Raw genomic sequence first — 10,015 nt, 5'->3', positions numbered from 1 at the left:
TTTACGATCGTCCGGTTCGTGACTTCGGTCATTCCGTTGGACTGGGGATAATAAATGGAGGCAAATCTGTTCAGAATGCCCAACTCTTCACAGAAAGTTTTGAACTCGCTATAGTTGAACTGTGTTCCATTATCGGTGATAATGATATGTGGAACACCGTATCTTCCTACGATGTTGTCCTTGACGAATTCCACCATTCGTTCTGCAGTGATGGAGGAGACAGCTTCGGCTTCTACCCACTTGGTGAAATGATCCACTGCCACTACCACATACTTCCTCTGTCGGCGAGTTGGAAGGAATGGTCCGACGATGTCTATTCCCCAGAGGGCGAATGGCCGTCCTTCTACGATGGGCCTCTGGAGATGTTTGGCAGTATGTGATTCATTCGCCTGAATCTGACAATTATGACAAGATTCTACCAATTTTTGTGCATCCAGTTCGGCCATGGGCCAGTAGAAACCTGCTAACCTGGATTTCTTCAAAATGGTGGCGGATGCTTCATGGGCCCCACATGATCCCTCATGTAGCTCCTTGAGGACTTGTTGTCCCTCTTCCTGCAGAATGCACTTTAACCAAGGGTGGCTAAAAGATTTTCTATAAAGGCCATCGTTGATCATAAAGAAATAAGCCGCTCTTCTAACTATCCGCCGTGCCTCTTCCTTATCCTCAGGTAAAGTTCCACATAGCAGATATTGGCGAATGGCCGATCTCCAATCATCTTCTACTGTTGTGAGTAGGGATACTTCCTCTGAAGCGAAGGCTAGAGCTATTTTAACTTCGAAGGGACATTGTGGATCTGTCCAGTTCTCCTCACTAGAGGCCATTTTGGCTAAATGATCTGCCTCAGTGTTGGACCCCCGGGGTACATGAATCAGTTCCCATTTGGTTTCTTTTGCCTCAAGGTGATCTAGTAATTTTTTGACTTCTGCTACGTATTTGGCCAAAACATCATCTTTTACCTCGTAATTCTTGATTACTTGATTGACCATTAGTTTGGAGTCGCTATAGATCATAATCTGCTCGGGAGTGATTTCTTTGAGGAGGCGTAATCCCAATACCAGAGCTTCATATTCAGCAGCATTATTAGTTGCATGAAAATTCAATTTTGCTGCGTACTGTAACTTTATGTATTGGGGACCCTTGATCACAACGCCTATGCCAGCTCCATCCGCCGAGGAGGCGCCGTCGGTGTACATTGTCCACTCTTCCATTGGAGGCTTGGGATGATCTATCCCCTCTTCAGTGAATTCATTCACAAAGTCTGCCAAGACCTGACTCTTCAAAGATGACCTGCTTTCATATCTCACATCGAATTCACCAAGGCGGATTGCCCATTCCATCAACCTTCCAGAAGTGTCCGGCTTCTGTAACACCTTTCTCATTGGTATATTCGTTCGAACTACCACAGTATGAGCCTGAAAATATGGCCCAAGGCAGATTGATGTGGTGACAACAGCCAACGCCATTTTATCAAGCTTAGAATATCTGGTTTCGGCATCTTTCAGAACCTTGCTCACATAATAAATCGGAAACTGCTGGCCATCCTCCTCTCGTATCATGACCGTGCACAATCCGTAACCGATACATACATGTAGAGGTCCTCTCCTTTCACCGGCCGACTCATCATGGGCGGTTCCGTGAGAAACCGTTTGATCCCCTCAAAGGCCTTTTCGCAATCCTCGTTCCATTCGAACGCCTTTTGTTTCTTGATAACCTCGTAAAAGGGCTGACATCTGCGCGCTGAACAGGAGATAAACCTGCCCAAGGCTACGATCCGCCCGTTAAGGCATTGCACTTCTCTGATTTTCCGTGGTGCTTGCATTTCTAGGATAGCCTTAACCTTGTCAGGATTTGGGCTAACTCCTTTTTCACTGATCATGAACCCTAAGAATTTTCCATACGTCGCACCAAAAGTACACTTCTCCGGGTTCAGCTTAATATTGTGGCGTCGGAGTACGTCCAGTACCTCCTTTACATCATTTGCATGCTTTTCCACGGTTGTGCTTTTAATGATCATGTCATCCACATAGACAGAATAGTTATCACCTTTACTATCTGCGAATATCCTGTTCATCATCCTCTGATAAGTGGCACCCGCGTTCTTAAGCCCAAAGGGCATAACTTTGAAGCAATAAGTGGCCTGATGTGTTAGGAACGAGGTCTTGATTCTATCTGAGGGCTCCATGGGGATCTGATGATAACTTGACTTCACATCCGTAAAGGAGTACATGGCGTGACCGGCGGTTCCGTCTACGAGCATGTCAATACATGGCAGAGCATAGTTGTCTTTGGGACAAGCTTTATTGAGATCCGTAAAGTCAATACACATGCGGTAAGATCCGCCCGCCTTCTTTACCAGAACGACGTTCGCCAGCCATTGAGTATAAAGCACCTCCTCAATGGCGTCCGCCCGTTGGAGCTTGGTGATCTCTTCTTCTATCACCTTCTGCCTTTCGAGGCCATGGTTTCTCCGCTTCTGAGCTACAGGAACTGCATTTTTATCAATGTTGAGCTTGTGAGTGATCACGTCTGGACTAATTCCGGGGAGAATCTCATCCTTCCATGCGAAGACATCCTCCGCTTCACGGAGTACCTTGGTGATCGCGTCTTTAATTTCGCCTTTGAGCCCTTTAGCCATTCGCACCTGCTTTTCATCCGTCATAAGGTACATTTCTGTCTCGCCCAAGGCCATTATGACGAGCTCCTCTTCATTCTCCTCTTTAGATTGGGGGCGAATCATTAGTGATGCCGAATATGTCTCCTGGGCCACCTTTTGGCTACCTCTAATCATTACACCTCCCTTGGCCGTGGGGATGTAAAGCGTTAAGTGGCGTATGGAGATAAGGGCTGCTACTTCAGAGATAAAGGGCCGTCCGAGGATGATATTGTAAGCTAACTGACCATCCAAGACAGAAAATTCCAGATCACCTTTCCAGACCTGATCATCGTCTGTAAGCTCACAATCCAGAGTGACTTGGCCTTTTGTTTGGATAGTGTGTCCCATCACTCCTAGGATATCAACCACAGTTGGCTCTACCTGGACTGGATTAATCATGAGTTTGGCGAAAGCTCCTCTGGTGATGATATTGCACGAACTTCCAGTATCAATCATCACTCTTTTCATCTCCCAGCCTTCCACCACCATAGTGACGACCAATGCATCCGCATGGGGAGAGATTTCAGGACCTACATCGGCAAAGGGGCGATTTAACGATGTTCTGTCAAAAGCGGTGGTCTTTGCCTTTTTCAGCATTGGTTGGTATCCAGGTCCACCTGCTATGACATTAATGGTACCCTTTCCCTTCTTCTTTGGGTCCTCTTTGGATCTATCGCCATCTCCTTTCTTGCCATCACTTTGGATGAACCGATCCAATTTGCCTCTCTCAATGAGATGCTCGATTTCCCGAGCTAACTCCCAACATGCATCGGTGTCATGGCCATTTTTCCTGTGATATTTACAATAATTTTTAGGATTTTTACCAGTATTGGTGTACTCCCCCCCTTTTGGTTCGGGGTATGAAATGCTCCGTTTGTGTTGACTGTTCTCGATCCACACAAGGACTTCACTTTTAGAAGCGTTGAGAGGTGTGAAAGAGGTGACAAACGTTGATTTGTTCTTAGAACCTCTTTGACTGCTTCTAGAGGAAGAATCCTGATGCTTGTCTTTGTCTCCATCTCGATGGCGAGATTCGCCCTTGTCCCTTTTAGGCGATGACAGTGATCCTCGGCGAATGTCATCCACCTCGATAAAGTTTTTACAACGCTCCATTCGAATTAGATCTTCTTGCAAGCTCTTACAAGTGGTGTTTCTCACAAAACATTCCACTACTACGGAGATATCCACATCAACGATTTGTATGCACAATTGGTTAAAAGTGTCCACGTACTCCCGAAGGGATTCGTTCGCCTTCTGCTTTAACTTAAAAAGCTTCCCTGATTTAACCACTGGAGGAATACAGCCAGCGAATTTAGCGCAAAATTCCCTGCTCAATTGATCAAAACTGTTTATCGAGCCCGGAGGTAGAGACTGAAACCACCCATAGGCTGGACCTCCTAGCGTGGTGACAAATATTTTGCAGAGCACCGGCTCGGTGGCACGATTGAGTTTAAGCAGTATTCGGTATTTTCTGACGTGAGCTTTCGGATTGTCAACACCTGTGTATATAGCGAGATTAGGTATTTTAAAAGCTCCATCTGTTTCCTCCGCCTCAATCCAAGCTGCGAAAGGTGAATCTCTATTGGCGAACGGATTATGCCTGGCATTTTCCTCATTCATACGGAGTACCAGAGCTCTAACTCTATCATCAAAATTCATCGGATCCGCCCTTGGGCGACCCCTTCATGGAGATCTGCTTGGAGAGGAAGAAGAGCTTGAACCAGATGATGGATCTGATGGCGAACGCCCTCCTCCGCTTCCGCATTCGCCTCCTCCTCCGCTACTACCTCCTCCGCCCCCCCCCCCCACCTGGGGGAGCTTGCCCACTACCCCCTCCATGGCTTCCCGACGGGATGTGACCAACAGTTCCTGGGGGTGGCGGTGGCGGTGGTCCACTCAAATGGGGTGTCTCCCTTGGCCTTTTACTCCGTCTACGACCAGTAGATGGGGGCGATCAGCCACGACGGGAGGATTTCGGTCGTCGAGGCGAAGGTGATTTAGACCGCCTACCTTTCTCCTTCCTATTTTTTTTGTGTGTTCGCCCTTCGGATCCGCCAAGGGAGAGATTTGTCCGTGGGCGCCTCGGGATTTTGAACCCACCTAGATTTAATCCAGGACCCGTAGATCCGCCCGAAAGGGTTGAATCATTCCTTTGACTTCCTTCTATGACATCAGGGAATAACTCCCGATTGATTTGTCGTTCTCCAACTGCCGCCGTAGTAGTTACCATAGAATCCGTGTTGTGAGCTTGGAGAAATGAAGAACTCTGGGCGCCCGGTCCAAAGTTTAACAAGGGCCAAGATGATACAACCGATGTGGACGCCATGCTCCAATACGGAGGGAGGGTCATAAACGATCGCAGGCGATTCCCTGTCTCGGGTCCAAACTATTGGTCCCTTGTTTAGTTGCAAGTATAGTTCCAAGGGGGGGGGGGGGGGGGGGGTTAGGAACAATTTAAACTTTTTTCGCAATTTAGGCAGACTTCTTTTTGTAAAGAAAAAGGTTTGAACATCAGCGCTGAGTAAACAGCAAGATACTGGCTTAGTCAACAGGTGACTAGGTCAGTTCCTCAGCTTGAGTCAGGAGATAGCACTTGCAGTCTATTCCTGAACTCAGACGTTCAACGCGCACAACTCAACTTGACCTCTTTACTTGGTCAGTTTTGATTATTTAAAGCAAGCAATATAAATTAGGAGTTAAGGTTTAGAAATACTTCACTCAGCAGATTTATCCAAGTTCGGCTTCTTCTAAGCCTACGTCCTGTCCCCGGAACACTTCCGAGATTTCGAATCCTCTACTGAGCTCTTTAAAGGTAGAGCCTCAAACCTTTTACAATATCAGCAATTGAGTATGACAAGAGTACCTTCCTCTATACTTCTACTCAATCCTAATCTCTCCGCTGAGTACTTAAAACCGAGTACTCAGCCTCTCCTTTCTATTTCTAGAAATGATAAGTGTTTTTGTCCTAATACAAAGATGTGCTAAGACACTTTAGACGATTTACAATCACTCTAGACTTTTACACAAATATGAAAATGTAGTGTAAGAAATTTGCTTTGCTTCTTGCTTGCAGAACTTGTAGAGATTTGGTCAGCGTAATGGCTTGATCAAGTTCTGTATGTTGTGAAGCTTGTGATGGCACTATTTATAGAGACGTCTAGTCATTCGGTCATTTCGAATTTCGAAATAACCGTTGGAGGGAAACGGCTATATGTCGTTGTCATCCTGACTTGCACAGAGCTCTCGGCCAATTATAATCGTGTATCTTCTGTCCTCGGTCAGCACAGCAGATGGTCTCTCCCTTTTATGGTAAAGTCAACTGGACAGCATACTGTGTCGTCTGAACTTTGCCAAAAGAGGAAACACTTTGTCTGGAAGTTTTCCTTTGCCAGCTGCTGTCTTGTACGCTTTGTCGAGACTACTCAGCAGCTTTATCTTGAAGTTGTTCCCGAAGGTCTTCTAGATCCTTCCGATTGCTGAGTTGCGTTTTGAACAAAAACGGCAGCGTCTTGACATACGCGGGCCGAGTGTACTGAGTTGTTTAACTTGGGCCTTGGTTTCCGTATTGGGCTTGGGCCTTCCAATCCTTATGACTTATAACATTTATACTCAACATTGAACAAACACATTAGTAGAATAAATCAAAGCATTTAAACTTAGTGTGTTTAGGATATGTGTTATAATTTATATTTAAAAAATTTTGTCAAATCAAAATTATGTGGAAAGGTATTTCAACACATGTTATCAGCATATCATTTAGTCAATAAATATTATAAGTGTTAAGTATGGCTGATGAAGATACAAAGTAACTCAGTACTATAAAAGCATATATCATAACTCAGTATTGAAATCAGGAAATAAAGTATGATATATATATTGAGAGAAGTCAGCAAGTATATAGACAAAAGAAGTAAACTAGACAAAATGGGTTACACAGATGTGGCTTAAGCATGCTAGTCTATCTATTTCTTTTTCTTGCCCTGTGACTGACTTCGCCCGTACTGACGTCGCTCATGCTGAGCTCTGGCAGCTTGCGCTTTCTCCCCCGTTTTGTCAACTTCAGGGAGCTTGAACGCATCGGTTAAGACAGCACGAGAAAGTTCTTGTGAAAGCTCTTTTAGTTTGTCAGCACTTTCGTTCATGCCATCAAAAATGGCAACCCCATCAGCTGAGACTTCTACTGGTATATGAAGATCAGCAGCACTGAGCATATTTACACTGAAGGCTTGAGCTTTGGCTTGCCAGATGAGAGCTTCAGAGAGGCCAGTGAAGACTTGGTGGAATGTCTTCAGAAGTGCTGAGTCATAGTGATGTCGTTGAATATTATTATGACGGATATGGTTGAAGGATTATTGTGCGAGGGACAGCAATTCATTCTGCTTCAACGCGTCAGTATCCATTTCTTGCTTGTTCAGGTTAAGTAGCCTGACAGCCTCACTGATTTGCTCAACTGAGCACTGACTATAGGACACCATTTGCTCATTTGTCTTGAGTTGCTCAGTATGCAGCTGAGCAAAAAGCATCTTCAGTTCTGAGGAAGTGGCGTAGTCAGTGTTCACAGCAGATAACCTCTGGACTTGCTGATGTAGCGAGTTCAGATGTTGAATTGTGGACAGTTGAATCTATGCCAACTTGGCAAGTGAGTCTTGCTTTGCTTGCTGGGCTTTAAATGATAAGACGACATTCAGCAGGTCCTTGAGTCCCTTGACTTCGTTGAGAAGTAGAGTGACTTGGGAGAGCTGAGTTGTCTCTGGGAATGAGGATCCAGCAGCAGGTGAAGCAGACTGTTGAAGATCTTGGATGAGAGCTTGCACTGAGTCGATGAGCTTCTTGCCGGACTCAGTGGCATCCCTATGTACATCCGTATGACCAGAAGAGAAGGGTGTGAGAGGAGTACCCTGGTCAGTGACAGGATGAGTTTGCTCAATCTGCACTTGAGATGGAGGAATTGTTGTGTGATCGGCAGAGAGATTGGTTGTAGAGGTGTTAACTCGAACACTGTCTGTGCTGACGGCAGAAGGATGGGGAGTCAGCACCATGCTTGAGGAGACAGCATGAGCAGTGGTCGGTTCAACCTGACTGGTTGAAGTAGTGGAAGTATGATGCTCGGCATGTTCCTGTTGAGAAGAAACAGAGGCTTGTTTTTCCAACGGCGTTGTAGTAGAGGAAGTTGAGGGCCGTTTGAAAAATTTTAATTGGACGGTAGAAAGATCCTTTGTTGTCTTGGAGAGGACAAGTTCAGGAATAGATGGTGATTGCAAAGGGGGTTCACTGACCATTTTCTCACTGGCCTTAACCAGCTTTCGCCTTCTACGTGGTGGAGAGGTATGATGAGCAGGTTCTTCTGACTGAGTAGGTTCTTTTTCCTCATTATGGGTCTGGTCAGCTTGATCCACTTGCTCAATTCCAGCAGCTAACTCAGTGTCAGTCTGCACAGCTCCACCAGCTAACCCAGTGTTAGCGTCCTCAGCTTCAATTTCGCTGTCATACTCTTCAGACTCCTCAGCGTCATCCTGACCGCTGGTTTCATCGTCTTCTTCTTCTTCTTCAGTATTATCTCCATCAAGTTCTTCCTCAACTTAGGAGATGAAGTGGTCATCTAACTGGACCTCAGGTTCCTCAGCATCAGTACCTTGGCATTGAGTGAAATGAGAATCACCTGGTATAATAAAATCTGTCGGCATGACGTCGAGAGGTGCCAGTGTTGAAGACTTCTGCTTCTTCTGAGATAGCTCAGCAGCTTCCTCAGTGTCAGGCTCATCTTGCCTGCTTCTCTTCTCAGCTGACTTTCCAGCTGACCTCTGCCTCTTTACTGGAGACACAGCATTAGGTGCCTCAGCAGATTTTCTCTTGCGAGAAACTGGGGCCTTAGTTCGTCGCCCTTTCTTAGGCTCAGCAATAGTCTCCTCAGTCTGATCAGCTTGGCCAGCAGCAGCAGCAGCTTTTCCTTTCTTCAAGGGCTGTCCAATTTAAGTGCCCTCAGCGAGGCAGCTGTGATTTCGGTTCCTCTAAAAGATTCCTCACCTTCGAGGTCATCTTGTGGTCGATGAGGATCCTGGTGATGATTGATCCCAACCTCATTGTACCCGTGCTGCGTAGGAACCCAGCAACTAAGAAAACTGGCATGTTGATGGGGGTGTACGTCAGCATGTGCCATATGAAGCACTGTTCAAAGTTGGTTGCTAATGTAGTGCAGTTGATCTTTGGGTAAATGAAATAGCTCAGCAGGTAGTGAGCCATCTTCTGATGCTGTCCCATCGAAGATGCTGAGATCTCTCCTGAGTGACCCTCAGGTTTGTAGAAGGTATGGACGTAGTCGGTCTTGTCCTGATCTCCTGACTTTCTCAGCCTTACTCCCTCAGTTTTGAGCTGGAGGAGATTTCCTATGTACAGAGGGTTGATGAAGATGGTTTTCCCTTTTACTTCAGTGCTCAGGTAGTCGGCGGAGTCACTGGCAACCTTGAGGTTGTGGTAAAATTCCCTCACTAGGTCAGGATATGTCTCATCCCTGACCGAGAACAGCCCAGTCCATTCATTCTTGGAAATCCACTCAGCAAATGGCTGTTCGTTCTGTACAAAGTGCTCCGAAACCCATCTAGAGGGTTCTACCTTCCATTCACGTACATTGTCGAAGACCTTTGAGTAGGTCCTGATCTTAACAGCTTTCCCTTGGCCAGAGGTTTGGCCAGTTTTACCCTTGCTCGGTGTAGAGGGGTTTCGTGAAGGTTCATCGGAGCTGGACTTTTGGTGGCCGGCACCGGAGACGTTGAAGGATAGCTTAGTCATTCTTTTAAGATGGAGAGAATAGACGTATTTGAGAGAGAGAAATTTGAGTAATTTCTTAGCCTTAAGAATTTGTTAAGCGTAAAGAGTAAAAAATGGGGAAATGCCCATAATTTATAGACAAGTTGAACGATGTGGATCTTAACCAAATCCATGTGTCAGTTTTGCCTTGGGATCATGTACCGACAAGGATCCTGGCATTTATTACACATTACGGCGAATACGTCATCATAGGTTATACGCGTGCTTGGCATTTATGCTAACAGATTAATCACTCAGTATTTAGAATGTCAAGCGTTTGATATTCTGAGTGGTTAGTGCATTATTTAAGGATGATTTTAAGTTCAAGTTCTAAACTAATTTACTCAGTGTGCAAGTTTACTCAGTATTGTATATTCAGTCAGTTTCAAGGAGATACTCAGCAAACAATAAATCATTCAGCATGTAATTCACACAGCATTCAATATTCATTTAGCACAGGAATTTACTGAAGAGGATTAAACATACCAATTGCTTCTCTCAGTATGCTGAACTGCTCACGTGCCAGTGGCTTCGTGAAGATATCCGCAAGCTGTT

The sequence above is a fragment of the Euphorbia lathyris genome, chromosome 3, assembly GCF_963576675.1.
Source record: "Euphorbia lathyris chromosome 3, ddEupLath1.1, whole genome shotgun sequence".
NCBI lineage: Eukaryota > Viridiplantae > Streptophyta > Magnoliopsida > Malpighiales > Euphorbiaceae > Euphorbia > Euphorbia lathyris.
Note: the sequence above shows the minus strand (reverse complement) of the source record.